General features: G+C 44.3%; 2 long non-coding RNA genes across 2 annotated transcripts in view; one reads left to right on the forward strand and one right to left on the reverse strand.

The window, feature by feature from the left end:
* The window catches only part of LOC140105820 (uncharacterized), a 572,683-nt gene that overhangs the window by 440,971 nt on the left and 115,357 nt on the right, over positions 1-16,355 (reverse strand). The window lies entirely within an intron of this gene.
* Positions 7,807-8,731, forward strand: LOC140106671 (uncharacterized). The gene is made up of 3 exons (XR_011850833.1): positions 7,807-7,911; positions 8,105-8,146; positions 8,554-8,731. It is a non-coding gene; the product is annotated as an uncharacterized lncRNA (long non-coding RNA).

Below are 16,355 nucleotides of genomic sequence, written 5' to 3' on the forward strand. Positions count from 1 at the left end.
AACACAGCAGGGTGGCGACAAAGTTAACAACTTTGATGTGGAATCCATGAAAACAACCCAAATTTCTGCCTGACACACCTCGTTTGATAAGGGGACGATGTATGGAGGCAGCTATATGGACGACTTTTGGAGGTAGCAATGGAGACAACGTGTGGAGGCTGCTATGGAGACAATTTAATTTGGATAGTGCCTGTATGTGCAGTCCAAAAAAGTTTTCAAACCAGAGGAGCAGGTAGGTGGCCCTCCAGAAAAATGAAATAGATTGAGTGCCTGTATGTGGCAGTCCAAAAAACTTTTCAAACCAGAGGTGCAGGTAGGTGGCCCTCCAGTAAAATGGAATAGATTGAGTGCCTGTATGTGGCAGTCCAAAAAAGTTTTCAAACCAGAGGAGCAGGTAGGTGGCCCTCCAGAAAAATTGAATAGATTGAGTGCCTGTATGTGGCACTCCCAAAAATTGTTTAAAACAGAGGACCGGGTAGGTGGCCCTCCAGAAAAATTGAATAGATTGAGTGCCTGTATGTGGCACTCCCAAAAATTGTTTAAAACAGAGGACCGGGTAGGTGGCCCTCCAGAAAAATTAAATGCATAAAGTACTATAGCTAGAGCCAGTGGGCCCTGTCAAAAAATAGCCAGTTTCCTCTGCTTTACTGTACAAAGAGGAGGAGAAGGAGGAAAATGAGGAGGAGGAGGAGTGGATAAATTATTCAGGTTGAGCTTCCTTCACCTGGTGGAGATTGGAAATTATGAGAAATCCAGGCTTTATTCATCTTAATAAGCGTCAGCCTGTCAGCGCTGTCAGTCGACAGGCGTGTACGCTTATCGGTGATGATGCCACCAGCTGCACTGAAAACCCGCTCGGACAAGACGCTAGCGGCAGGGCAGGCAAGAACCTCCAAGGCGTACAGCGCCAGTTCGTGCCACGAGTCCAGCTTTGAAACCCAGTAGTTGTAGGGAGCTGTGTGATCATTTAGGACGATGGTATGGTCAGCTACGTACTCCCTCACGATCTTTCTGTAAAGATCAGCCCTACTCTGCCGAGACTTGGGACAGGTGACAGTTTCTTGCTGGGGTGACATAAAGCTGGCAAAAGCCTTGTAAAGCGTACCCTTGCCAGTGCTGGACAAGCTGCTTGCTCGCCTACTCTCCCTCACTACTTGTCCCGCAGAACTACGCACTCTGCCGCTAGCGCTGTCAGAAGGGAAATACTGTTTCAGCTTGTGAACCAGGGCCTGCTGGTATTCATGCATTCTCACACTCCTTTCCTCTCCAGGGATGAGAGTGGAAAGATTTTGCTTGTACCGTGGGTCCAGGAGAGTGAACACCCAGTAATCGGTGCTGGAATAAATTCTTTGAACGCTAGGGTCACGGGATAGGCAGCCTAGCATGAAATCTGCCATATGCGCCAGAGTACCAACGCGTAAGAATTCACTCCCCTCACTGGCCTGACTGTCCATTTCCTCCTCCTCCAACTCCTCCAACTCCTCTTCTTCTGCCCATACACGCTGAACAGTTTAGGACTCAACAATGGTCCCCTCTTGTGTCTCGCCAACATTCTCCTCCTCTTCCTCCTCATCCTCCTCCACCTCCTCCGATATGCGCTGAGAAACAGACCTAAGGGTGCTTTGGCTATCAACAAGGGAATCTTCTTCCCCCGTCTCTTGTGACGAGCGCAAAGCTTCCGACTTCATGCTGATCAGAGAGTTTTTCAACAGGCCAAGCAGCGGGATGGTGAGGCTGATGATGGCGGCATCGCCACTGACCATCTGTGTTGACTCCTCAAAGTTACTCAGCACCTGACAGATATCAGACATCCACGTCCACTCCTCATTGTAGACTTGAGGAAGCTGACTGACCTGACTACCAGTTCTGGTGGAAGTTGACATCTGGCAGTCTACAATCGCTCGGCGCTGCTGGTAAACTCTGGATAACATGGTCAGTGTTGAATTCCACCTCGTGGGCACGTCGCACAACAGTCGGTCAGCGGGCAGTTGGAGGCGGCGCTGCGCTGCCCTGAGAGTGGCAGCATCTGTGCTGGACTTCCTGAAATGCGCACAGATGCGGCGCACCTTCGTGAGCAAATCAGACAGATTGGGGTATGTCTTGAGGAAACGCTGAACTATCAGATTTAACACATGGGCCAGGCATGGCACATGTGTCAGTCTGCCGAGTTGCAGAGCCGCCACCAGGTTACGGCAGTTGTCACACACAACCATGCCTGGCTTCAGGTTCAGCGGTGCCGGCCACAGATCAGTCTGCGCCATGATGCCCTGCTTAGCGACGGCACTGCTGCTGTGCCTAGAGCTACCGACTGATGGCGCCATGCCCACGGATGGTAATTCGGAGGAGGAGGAGGTGGAGGAGGGGTGGGAGGAGGAGGAGGCATAGTAGGCCTGAAACACCTGGACCGAGGTAGGCCCCGCAATCCTCGGCGTCGGCAGTATATGACCAGCCGCAGGGTCAGACTCGGTCCCAGCCTCCACCAAGTTAACCCAATGTGCCGTCAGCGATATATAGTGGCCCTGCCCGGCAGCACTCGTCCACGTGTCCGTGGTCAGGTGGACCTTGTCAGAAACGACGTTGGTCAGGGCACGGATGATGTTGTCTGACACGTGCTGGTGCAGGGCTGGGACGGCACATCGGGAAAAGTAGTGGCGGCTGGGGACCGAATACCGAGGGGCGGCCGCCGCCATGAGGTTGCGAAAGGCCTCGGTCTCTACTAGCCTATAGGGCAGCATCTCCAGGCTAAGCAATCTGGAGATGTGGACATTAAGGGCTTGGGCGTGCGGGTGGGTTGCACTATATTTGCGCTTCCGCTCCAGCGTCTGGGGTATGGAGAGCTGAACGCTGGTGGATGCTGTGGAGGATCGTGGAGGCGACGATGGGGTTTTTGTGGCAGGGTCCTGGGCAGGGGGCTGACTATCAGCTGACACAGGGGAAGGAGCAGTGGTGTGCACGGCCGGAGGTGAACGGGCTTGTTGCCACTGAGTGGGGTGTTTAGCATTCATATGCCTGCGCATACTGGTGGTAGTTAAGCTAGTAGTGGTGGAACCCCTGCTGATCCTGGTTTGGCAAATGTTGCACACCACAGTCCATCGGTCATCCGGTGTTTCCTTAAAGAACCTCCAGACTTCGGAAAATCTAGCCCTCGCCGCAGGAGCCCTCGCCACGGGAGCTTCACTAATTGACACATTTGGCGCTGATGCACCAGCTCTGGCCCTGCCTCTCCGTCTGGCCCCACCACTGCCTCTTCCAACCTGTTCTGGTCGAGGACTCTCCTCTGTCTCAGAAGCACTGTGTTCACCCGGCCTATCAACCCAGCTTGGGTCTGTCACCTCATCATCCTCCGATCCCTCAGTCTGCTCCCCCCTCGGACTTCCTGCCCTGACAACAACTTCCCCACTGTCTGACAACCGTGTCTCCTCATCGTCGGACACCTCTTTAGACACTTCTTCCACTACGTCAAGAAGGTCATCATCACCCACAGACTGCGACTGGTGGAAAACCTGGGCATCGGAAAATTGCTCAGCAGCAACCGGACAAGTGGTTTGTGAGTGTGGGAAGGGTCCAGAAAACAGTTCCTCAGAGTATGCCGGTTCAAATGGCAAATTTTCCTGGGAGGGAGCAGACTGGGGGGGGGAGGCTGAGGTGCAGGAGCTGGAGGAGTGCCGATTTCGGTGACATGGGTGGACTGCGTGGAAGACTGACTGGTGGACAAATTGCTCGAAGCATTGTCGGCAATCCACGACATCACCTGTTCGCACTGTTCTGGCCTCAACAGTGCTCTACCACGAGTCCCAGTAACTTCAGACATGAACCTAGGGAGTGTAGCTCTGCGGCGTTCCCCTGCTCCCTCATAAGCAGGTGGTGTCTCACCCCGCCCAGGACCACGGCCTCTGACCCCTGCAGTAGTTGGACGCCCACGTCCCCGCCCTCGTCCTCTACCCCTAGCCCTCGGGTTAAACATTTTGAAAATGAGAGTTATAACTTTAATTTTTTTTTAACTTTTTTTTGTGTTTTTTTGTTTTTTTTTGTGTTTTTTAGTTTTTAAAACCAAACGATGCTATCCTATTGCTATGGCTATTTTCTAGCCAAGTATGAAAGCACACTACTATGCCAGATGAGATGACGCTGAGTTATTAAACAAAATAAACGTAAAATAAAAAAGGAAATGGCAGACTGTGCCTAATTGAAATCCCACCCCTAATAAATTTTCCCACTTCGGTCTTTGCAATGGATATGTGCGTCACTAAGCGCAAAACACAGCGGTCGCAAGTCTCACTACAAATTGCTCACAATTTGCTAGTAGATGCACTGCAGCAAGTACAGCCACCAGCAGATCAACCAGAAATCAAATATATATAACGCTACTGTAGGCGTAAGTAAGCCGTTTGGATTCTCCTATGGCTATTTTCTAGCCAAGTATGAAAGCACACTACTATGCAAGATGAGATGACACTGAGTTATTAAAAAAATAAACGTTAAATAAAAAGTAAATGGCAGACTGTGCCTAATTGAAATCAAACCCCTAATAAATTTTCCCACTTTGGTGTTTGAGGTGGATATGTGTGTCACTAAGAGCTAAACACAACGGTAGCAAGTCCCCCTGCAAATTCCTCACAATATGGTACTAGCTGCAAATAAAAAAAAAAAAAGTATAACGTTATTGTAGCCCTAAGAAGGGCTGTTGGGTTCTTGGAGAAGCACTCCTGCCTAACAGTAAGCTAATAGAACACCCTAACGCTTTCCCTGACCAGCAGCAGCTCTCTCCCTAGCGGCATCCAGACACAGAATGATCCGAGCAGCGCGGGCAGCGGCTAGTCTATCCCAGGGTCACCTGATCTGGCCAGCCAACCACTGCTATCGACGTGTAAGGGTACCACGTCATGCTGGGTGGAGTGCAGAGTCTCCTGGCTTGTGATTGGCTCTGTTTCTGGCCGCCAAAAAGCAAAACGGCGGGAGCTGCCATTTTCTCGAGCGGGCGAAGTATTCGTCCGAGCAACGAGCAGTTTCGAGTACCCTAATGCTCGACCGAGCATCAAGCTCGGACGAGCATGTTCGCTCATCTCTAGTCAGGACACATGTTGAGCACTGCCTATGGTGCATTTATCGATAAGCTGTCCCTCCTAAGCCATCAGTTGAAAGCCACAAAGGTTTGTATCCCAGCACTGTAGCTATCCTCTGAACCCCCAATTCTTGGTTGAGAAGAGTTGAGGGCATTTACCATGTGGAAAACTAGTTGCAATCTGCAACAAACCCAGCTCAATGTTTTGAGAAAACCCAGTTTCAAAGGGCCACCTTTGTGGCCTCTAGCTGTTATATATATTTGATGAGAAGTGCCCCGATACCTACTGATCAACCCTGAAGTCATGCTGGATACAATTGATAAAGTTCCTAGGTAACTAGAACCTGTGTTGGTAGACAAACATCTATACTAAATATTTATCTTCAAAATATACCCTTCATATAAAGTGGAGTGTACTGTATGAATGTTACACATTTGTGATTGCAGCAAAGTACAGAATGCTAAAGTTATGGAAAGATTTGAAATAAATTTAGTATTAGGTGGCAATTTTTTTTTAACTTTTTTTTGTGTTTTTTTGTTTTTTTTTGTGTTTTTTAGTTTTTAAAACCAAACGATGCTATCCTATTGCTATGGCTATTTTCTAGCCAAGTATGAAAGCACACTACTATGCCAGATGAGATGACGCTGAGTTATTAAACAAAATAAACGTAAAATAAAAAAGGAAATGGCAGACTGTGCCTAATTGAAATCCCACCCCTAATAAATTTTCCCACTTCGGTCTTTGCAATGGATATGTGCGTCACTAAGCGCAAAACACAGCGGTCGCAAGTCTCACTACAAATTGCTCACAATTTGCTAGTAGATGCACTGCAGCAAGTACAGCCACCAGCAGATCAACCAGAAATCAAATATATATAACGCTACTGTAGGCGTAAGTAAGCCGTTTGGATTCTCCTATGGCTATTTTCTAGCCAAGTATGAAAGCACACTACTATGCAAGATGAGATGACACTGAGTTATTAAAAAAATAAACGTTAAATAAAAAGTAAATGGCAGACTGTGCCTAATTGAAATCAAACCCCTAATAAATTTTCCCACTTTGGTGTTTGAGGTGGATATGTGTGTCACTAAGAGCTAAACACAACGGTAGCAAGTCCCCCTGCAAATTCCTCACAATATGGTACTAGCTGCAAATAAAAAAAAAAAAAGTATAACGTTATTGTAGCCCTAAGAAGGGCTGTTGGGTTCTTGGAGAAGCACTCCTGCCTAACAGTAAGCTAATAGAACACCCTAACGCTTTCCCTGACCAGCAGCAGCTCTCTCCCTAGCGGCATCCAGACACAGAATGATCCGAGCAGCGCGGGCAGCGGCTAGTCTATCCCAGGGTCACCTGATCTGGCCAGCCAACCACTGCTATCGACGTGTAAGGGTACCACGTCATGCTGGGTGGAGTGCAGAGTCTCCTGGCTTGTGATTGGCTCTGTTTCTGGCCGCCAAAAAGCAAAACGGCGGGAGCTGCCATTTTCTCGAGCGGGCGAAGTATTCGTCCGAGCAACGAGCAGTTTCGAGTACCCTAATGCTCGACCGAGCATCAAGCTCGGACGAGCATGTTCGCTCATCTCTAGTCAGGACACATGTTGAGCACTGCCTATGGTGCATTTATCGATAAGCTGTCCCTCCTAAGCCATCAGTTGAAAGCCACAAAGGTTTGTATCCCAGCACTGTAGCTATCCTCTGAACCCCCAATTCTTGGTTGAGAAGAGTTGAGGGCATTTACCATGTGGAAAACTAGTTGCAATCTGCAACAAACCCAGCTCAATGTTTTGAGAAAACCCAGTTTCAAAGGGCCACCTTTGTGGCCTCTAGCTGTTATATATATTTGATGAGAAGTGCCCCGATACCTACTGATCAACCCTGAAGTCATGCTGGATACAATTGATAAAGTTCCTAGGTAACTAGAACCTGTGTTGGTAGACAAACATCTATACTAAATATTTATCTTCAAAATATACCCTTCATATAAAGTGGAGTGTACTGTATGAATGTTACACATTTGTGATTGCAGCAAAGTACAGAATGCTAAAGTTATGGAAAGATTTGAAATAAATTTAGTATTAGGTGGCATTTGCAGAAAATATCTTTCCCCAAGTTGGATAAAACGCTATTTTATTCCTATATTGTGTAGGTCTTAATCTTATCTTAAGCCCAATTGTCTTAAAGGATAATACATATTTATAGAATAGACATCTATGGAATTGTCATATACTGTAGTATGACAAACTCCTTTGTCCTCTACACATGTGATAACACACGTTATCATGTATTTGTAATCTGTATTTATGTACACTCATGGTCTTATACTTCTTATACAAGCATATATTTTAATAATGTATTATCATATGTGATAATTAGTTTTTATTGCAGTCAGGTGTATCTTATAAATGTTGTGGTGACCAGTCATATAAGGAATCTTTCTAGATTCCAGCTGCACTATATAAGCCCATCAGCGTTATATGTAATATCATAGAAGAAAACACCTCTCTTGTGCCTTTGTAAATCTAGAGAAAAAAAACTCTACCAAGAATCAGTCATGTCTGGAATCAAAGGAGGACCATGCGGCCAAAAGATCCAGTGCCAAGATCCATGCAAGAACCCATGCAGAGACCCCTGCCAGAAAGTGCCCATCTGCGTAGACCCCTGCCAGAAAGTGCCCATCTGTGTAGACCCCTGCCAGAAAGTGCCCATCTGTGTAGACCCCTGCCAGAAAGTGCCCATCTGTGTAGACCCCTGCCAGAAAGTGCCCATCTGTGTAGACCCCTGCCAGAAAGTGCCCATCTGTGTAGACCCCTGCCAGAAAGTGCCCATCTGTGTAGACCCCTGCCAAGACCGTAAGTAGTTATGTTATTGAAGTCCTTATACTGTCCTCAGACAGTATTTGCCTCCTCTTCATGGATGAAATTTACATGAAAGGTTGAGTGAATATTCTGTGCAACTGGCATCATAGATTATGGACATGTAACTCATACTCTGCACAACATAAACCTTTACATATGACTTTAATATCATGTTCTCTGTTTTCAGCATGTAAGCCTGGACGTGGTTCTTACAATGTGTACAAACAAGGTAATTATATGTCACTACACAAGACACAATACGCAGGGGGTGGGATAAATTAAAACTGGCATAATATGTATAATAAAACTAAATTTTCACTGTGCTGGACAGTAGTTTTTCAATTGAGATTATGTTTTGAATGGTGTGGTGGGAAGGTTTATGGCTTCCTGCGGGCTTGTGTAGATGTCCACGAAATTTACTGACTGGTGTGTACATATTAGACGCAATATCATGGAGCGCAGGGGAGATCATTTGCTGGTCATTCCGAGTGGGCAGTTTTACCAACAGCCGTCTCTCTACATATCATAAAACACAAACATAGCATCACCGTTTTGACCCACAACTAATCTATAAGGGAACAGGGATGGCAAAAATTACTATTAGAATGTTCTAATCTGTGATTTCTTTCCTGGCAGATCCCTGCAATCCCTGCTGTCCAGATCCTTGCCAGGGCCAAGGAGGCTACTACAGTAATAAATGAAGATGTCACAATACAGTCTTAATTTCTTCCTTCTTGTCCACAAGATATAACATGTCAAATTGTTATCTTGTTTTATATAACACCATTAATTTAATCTTATTTTACCTGTTTTAATACATGCTGCTTCTGAATAAAACATTTCTTTGCATCCGAATTATCTGCAGTTTCTTAATCAAGCATCTATAAATGCTGGAGGATCAGGCTGGTTGTGTTGTTCCAGATTTTTACAGATTAAGAACATGAGATCTGCCTGAGCTCTCGGCAGATATAGGCTCACACCCACACCCCCACACAGATATGGGCTTCTGCAGCCTCATGTGAGAAACAACTTCCCATGCCACAAACCTCAGAGCAAATCTTATTACGGTCATGTTTGAGACTGGGCATGTGAGCAGACTTCATGGATCCATTGTTTGTGGCTTATGATATTCGCACAATGGAAAATGTGGGAAGATATTAGAAGCCAAGGTTCTAATGCCATGTCAGCGTCCTTGACAAATATCTTAATATATTTCAAATGGTGTGAAAAATTCTGCCAAAATTTCAGCAATTTTTGAAGAACAATACTCTAAATGTTGAAATTCATTGCTTTTTTAATTGTTCATTGTGACATTTTCATTTTATCCTGGAACTCTTCATATAAAAATCACTCTTCATATAAAAATGCTTAGTCATCACTTCCTAAAGCTATGCTTCAGAGCATAGGACCAAGCCTAATAACACATTCTCTAATTCACTGTTATTAATAAAAATGCAGCATTTCACAGTCCTGCCCTGCTGTACACAATTTCAGTTGCCCATAGAACCAACCGAGTAACTTCTCACTTAGGGTCAGACGCCATCTTGGATTTTTTGTGAGATGTGCTGCTGAGATTTCTGTGTCTTGTGCCTGTTGCCACACCCCCTGCAGCCCTAGCACAAGCTGATAGACACAGACATGATTCACTTCCTGGCAGGAGATTGTGAGAAGTGACAAGCTACAAACTACAAGCTACAAGGAGATAAGTGATCCGGGGGAAGAGGGAGGCAGGCACATGCCTGTGAGACTGAGAACATGGATGTAGCAGAGCTGACTCTGTAATAGGCATCTAATGGATCTCATGCATATCTGATCTATCTTATCTGTCTCTTTCTATGTATCAGTGTGTTAGTAAAATCATAGCTCCCAACCGTCCCAATTTTGCTGGGAAAGTCCCGTTTTTCTTACCTCTGCCCCGCGTCATGGGCAGCTATGCTTAAAGCAAATGAGATATTTTCCACTGTGGATAGTGATACTAACACCACCACCCCTTTGAAAACTATGATGCATGAACTGGAAAAGAACATGTTAAACCAACATCGAGTGTGGTGGGACCGTACAACTTTAATGAAATATTTGGAACAACAAATGATACCACGAGGGTTACGACTCTATAAGTCTCCCACAACAGTCTATTCTGAGGAGTTCCTAAAAAAATGGTATATGATATTATCGGATTGTTCCTCCAAACTAATTCAACTAATTGTCCAAAACGAGGAAACTAAACTCACAGAGTTGAATAAACACATCACTGACCTGGAACATAAATTAAATGATTATAAGTCTTCCACCGACTTTCAGGACTTACATGCCAAAATGGAGACTAACATTAAAAAGATGGAAGACTCTATCGTTTTGACTAAGAAAAATAAATTCACCAGGGATATTAATGATTATAAATCAGATACCGTGTACACGTGGAAACCAAAAAACCGTACAACACCTCGCTCCATCCTTAAAAAACGTCCACAACCACGCGTTTCTTTCAGCTCCACGGACATAGATACATCAGATGGCAATACGGATATATCCGACAATGAAACCAACTCTTCTCACACTTCATCTTCTTCCAGTAAAGCTTTTTTAGATCAAGATTTACAACCCACCATGAAAACAAGACAAAAACCCAACAAAACAAACGAAAAAGGAAACACAGAGGGGGAAGAAAACATTCCTCAGGACAAAAAAACAAAAATAAAACGCAAGTAACAACACCAACAGAAGAAGAATACAACATCATTAATCAATCTGCGTGTATATTAAATAAACAACAAATTCATGTCCTATCCAAAGGACTTAATTTTATCCCAAGTTCAAACATGCAATTATATGATGTCATCAAAGATGTAAACAAGTTTATAAGATCTTTAACGCTCAAAAGACATTTTTTCTCCTCTACACCTACAAACAATCCTGAGAACCGCTCGGAAAACTTCCTAAATGAACGGGGCGAAACCTCTTTCCCTGCCAACAACAGCCTCATAGACAATGTCTGTCTATTAGACCTGGTGGACTTACAAGATACACATGATTCTCTCTCCACTCAGGTAACGGATTTGTCTGAACATGTGGTTAAAAGTAATCCGTCCTTCTATCCAATAAACTCCAGAGTGCCCCCCATGGAACAATTCCAAAACACGATTTATCTTTATTGTACAACCACCCTCTTTCCGACCGAAATCAAAATCTTAACAAATCGGAGTTCAAAGCCATTAGAGATCTCAAAAATAATCTGCATATTATTATCAGGACCTCTGATAAAGGGGGTTCGATCGTCATTCTGGATAAGTCTCTCTACCAACGGGAAATTGAACGGATGTTGGAGGACCAATCCACATACTCTCCTGTATCTTCAGATCCAACCACAATTGTGAGAAATAATTTGAACAAAATCTTACAGGAAGGCATATCCCTAGGGATTTTTTCTGAACATGTGGCATCCCACTTATCAACTGATTTCCCAAACATCCCTATCCTTTACGCTTTACCAAAAACGCATAAAAATCTTTTTCCCCCACCGTTCAGACCCATCATCTCCGGAGTTGGTTCTCTTCTGGAAAAGCTATCTTCTTGGTTGGATACTATTCTCCAACCCTTTGTGAAACGCACCCCGGGGTACATCAAGGACAGCACTACAGTCCTCCAAGCCATGGAACATATTACATGGACAGAGAACAATTTATGGCTAACCTGCGATGTAGTAGGACTATACACTTCCATCCCCCACCATCTAGCAATTGAATCCATCAATTATCATTTACGGAAGTACAGTTCTTTTTCAGAAACCACCATACATTACATATTGGACGTTTTGTTTTTTCTTTTAACTTACAACTTTTTTATGTTTGATTGTAAATTCTTCTTTCAAAAACAGGGGTGCCCCATGGGGTCTAAATTTTCCCCCACCCTGGCCAACCTCTACATGTCGTGGTTCGAGGAGAATATGATTTATAATTCCAACAGTATATACCGCACATGCATTGGTTGGCTAGGGCGTTATATCGATGACTACCTGTTAATTTGGACAGGTCCGGCTAGTGATATTGTGAACTTTGTTAATTACATGAATAATAACACATACAATCTCAATTTCACATACACCATAGCCAAACTGACCATACCTTTTCTGGACATCCTACTAACAGGTAACATATCCACAGGACAGATTTCCACAGATCTTTTTCGTAAATCTACATCAGGCAACACACTTCTCTTTGCCACCAGCAACCACCCACCTCATGTCATAAAAAATCTACCAAAAGGTGAATTAATAAGGGCCAAACGTATTTGCTCTTCGGATGAACTTTTTCAAGTGTCGTCCAATAACATTTGCCAAAGACTTCACACTCGGGGTTACACCGGAAACAATGTAAACAATACTTTACATAAACTAAATGCTGAATCAAGAAAAAATGTCTTACATCCCCAAAAAAAGAGAGAACGTAAGAGCAATACTCCTAAACTTACATTTAGTACCACCTATAACAACAGGTATAATGACATTATCCATATTGTCCGACGGCACCTCCCCATCTTATTTCAAGATGACATTTCATCTGAAATATTGAAAAGTGGGGTGAGGTTTGTCTCAAAAAATGCTCCCTCCCTAGCCAAAATACTATCTCCCAATTTATTTGTTTCCAAACCTATTACCCAAAATTGGCTTAAACATAAAGGCAGCACTAAATGTGGTTTCCCCAGGTGTAGTTCCTGCAAATACATCGATAAAACCGCACATTTCTCATCTACGGTCACATCCAAAACTTATAATATTGCCACCCATCTTAATTGCGAAAGCGATCATGTCATTTACGTGGCTACATGCAACACAAGCAAGTTACAATACATTGGATGTACCACACACAAACTGAAAAAAAGAATTTAAGAACACTGCAATGATTCTCTTGTCAGACAGGATTTAACCATAAATAAAAACATTTCAGGTCTATCTAAACATTTTAGATCCATACATGCAGGAGATCTCACCAGTTTACACATCGTTCCCATAGAAAGAATACCACGCCCACGTAGAGGTGGGGATTGGTTCAAGAAACTTCTGTCCCGGGAAGCATTTTGGAAATTGGCATTACGCACACGATCACCCCTGGGGCTTAACTACAAAAGTGATCTGCTTTACTTGTATTGACGCATTCCTTCTTTTTTTCTTTTACACACATTCATGCTGTTTCCCCTGACATCACCTGTTACCTTTTCAAACGGAAGTGAGGTGGAGCAAAATGAAGGTGTTGATTTCCCCATCTACTATATATTGTCTGCTCTGGTCACTATGTTTTATGCTACGACTAAGGACGGTCATCGTCCGAAACGCGTCAGTTTCCCCTGACCTCATGCTGTAACAATTTTATATTCTTTTTTTCTTTAATAAAATGGACTTTTAATCTACTTACCTTCTGTGATGCTGGAGTTTACTCTTCTACCGTTCCACAAGTCTTCCACTTAGTTTGCTGCCCATGCAAACTCTCCGTGCATCAACGCTACTAATAACAGACACGCTGCATTCCAGGGAGGTGAGCTGAATCCAACTTTTTTTCTCTTTTTATCCATGAGCTATGAGATTGTCACAGATTTTCCCCCCAGGTCCCGCTGTGTCCCGGCGCTGTGTCCGCATAGTAAATACTTTGAAAGCCTGAACTGATAGTACAGAATGGCTTCTACAGACATCGGGAGGGAATCCTTTTCAGAGAAGTGTCGGCTTAGCGGAGAGAGCAGGGACCACGTCATCAGGCTCAGATCTCAATCCATATATGGTCACTGCATCTCCTAGGGTTCCCCATAGCAGACATCGGGCAGGGAATCCTTTTCAGAGAATTGTCGGCTTAGCGCAGAGCAGGGACCACGTCATCAGGCTCAGATCAGCATCTGTCCATATATGGTCTCCAGGGCTTCCCCAGACACAAGCTCTTTATTTAATTAAATTAAATAAAGTTTTGCCCAGGCTGAGATTCGAGCCTGGGACCCTCTGCACTGTAGACAGGAGCCTTATCTATCTAAACTATAAGCCAGTGATACAGAGCTGAGGATTTCTGGTAACTAAGAAGTGTTATCTGCCACTGTTACACTGTGACACAGACTTACTGCACTGATATATATAGAGGAATCTTCTCAGAGGTTATTATTGTAATTATTGAGACTTATTATTATTATTATTATAAATTTTATTATTTTTATTATTATGGAGATGATTATTAATAATAGTAAAAAATAATAATAATCAACTCAATAATAATAATAATCTCCATAATAATAATAATAATAATAAATAGTCTCAATAATTACAATAATCTCTGAGCAGATCCCTCTCTATATACCAAGGCATTAAATCTGTGTCACAGTGTAACAGCAGTCATAGTTCTTAGTTACCAAAATTCTAAACCTTGATAATCACAGAGGTTATAGCTCAGTTGGTTGAGGCACTGTGACATTATTGTACATGGACACTGCAGGTTCTAGGTTCAAATCCCATAGAGGATAATATTATTTTTTTTTATTGAGATGATTTTTATTATTATAATATGGCTAAAATTTGGGGCGTGGCCAGGGAGTGATTGGGGGTGTCTCTTTCCCTTTGACAAATGTTGGGAGGTATGGTAAAATGTCAGAAACCAGATGAAAGTATATATACATCTGTACCCTGATAATGTAACCACATTGTCACCCCACAGAACTAGATGGATAACACAGTAATGAGTCTGCTTAGAAAGCCCCCCCACACACACCCTGGGATTTTGCAATGAGCACCATAGTGAGTAACAGGAGCTAAAACAGCAATAACATTGAGTAAAATTGTAAAGTAAAGGATTAAAATGATCTTAATTCAGTTAACATCAGTAGTGGATTGAAATGTGTGAATTTTCTTTCATGGGAAAACCCATTTAAGTGTACATCAGCTGGTGACGCCTTCAGTAGAAGGATCTTAGTGGTAAAGCTTCAGAAAAAAGCCTGCCTGCCTGGCGCACGCAGTGGAAATATGAAATTGAGTGATTCAAGTAAGTGCATATGCCCAGAGCAATAAAGGGGGACTGTACCCCTAAACAGGTTATGTCCTCAAGATTGGTTAACGTGGAGCTGAGTCTGGATGATGGACCTCTGCTCTGGAGCTTAGTCTCCGGAATTCCAGTGGAGTCGGCAGCGGCCCAAGACACCTCTGCTTCCTGGTAGTGTGTCTCGATGGCAGTTCTGCAGGAGCTGTACACTGGAAGTGCTTCTCACAATGCTGACTAAAACAGACTTAATCTGACCAAGTGTAACGGTCCACAGACAACAGAACTAAAAGTTTCTATGGAAAGAGTCCAAAGGGATGAGTCTGGACCACCGTGGGAGATGTAGAGGGTACTAGCCGACACACGGGACCAGAGTCTAAGTGGCACTTGGCCTTAACCAGAGCCCGTCACATAGCGGGATGGTCTTGCTGCGGCAGGGTGCCATCAGGTCGTTCCACGGGTGCGACTAGGCCCGCGATGGCAGCCAGGAAAGCAAAGGTAGCAGGACACAGTCTGAGCCTGGGATGACAGCAGGAGCGTGGCTTGGAAGGATGAGCTGGAACTCACGACAGGCAAGCAGGCAGTAGCTGGCACAGGACCCAGGCGGACAGGAACAGACAAGTCCTTGGAGGAGAACTGGTGGCTTGGAGGCACCTGGAAATGCTGGAGGAACAGAGGGAACACAGGCGTCTGAAAACTCTGGAAGACGCACAGGAAACACGGAGGCATCTGGAAATGCTGGAGGACAGGAGTGTCTGGAAATGCTGACGGGCTTTCTCTTTAACAGCAACCGCTCTGGGAAGCGAGGTATGGAAACCTTGGAAGTTCCTTGTAGAATGCTGAAGATCTGGCGAGGCAGAGCAGGCTCGTGGAAAGTTAAGTCCGGGCCAGGGGCGCTACGCCACCTGGAGGGGCATGGGTGTGCCCGCGATCCCTGTCACATCCGTGACACCAAGGACTATATGGTCTTTCTTCCTGGAGGATACGGACTCTGACCATGTGCTCCCGCTCACAAGGGTTTTTAAACTCTCCTAGTGGGGTGGCAGCACTGTCCAATGAGCTTCCAGCTTGCATTACAGTAAAGGACACAGCATATCATTGGTTAAAGACAATTGATATGTTAACTGTTGCCCTCCCAGGCAGTGGTTCCAGTTGCAATTACAAGGAATTCCACTTTTGGAGACCTCCTAGAGAAGTGATCTTTCTCCCTAGACAGCTCCTAAAATGGAGAGCACACTATTCGCCAACAACTACCCACCCTATGCATTGGCAGGGTTGCTGCACACATCTTAGGGTACTCTGTAGAACTGCATTAATCTATTCATAGGCTGCAATAATGCAATTTTATTCTTACTGCTTATAGAGGATTATACAGCAATACTTGGAAGACCAGACTTAAGAATATTAGAAAGAAATCAGCCCCAGAAAAATCCTAAG

The sequence above is a fragment of the Engystomops pustulosus genome, chromosome 11 (genome assembly GCF_040894005.1).
Source record: "Engystomops pustulosus chromosome 11, aEngPut4.maternal, whole genome shotgun sequence".
Classification (NCBI taxonomy): Eukaryota; Metazoa; Chordata; class Amphibia; order Anura; family Leptodactylidae; genus Engystomops; species Engystomops pustulosus.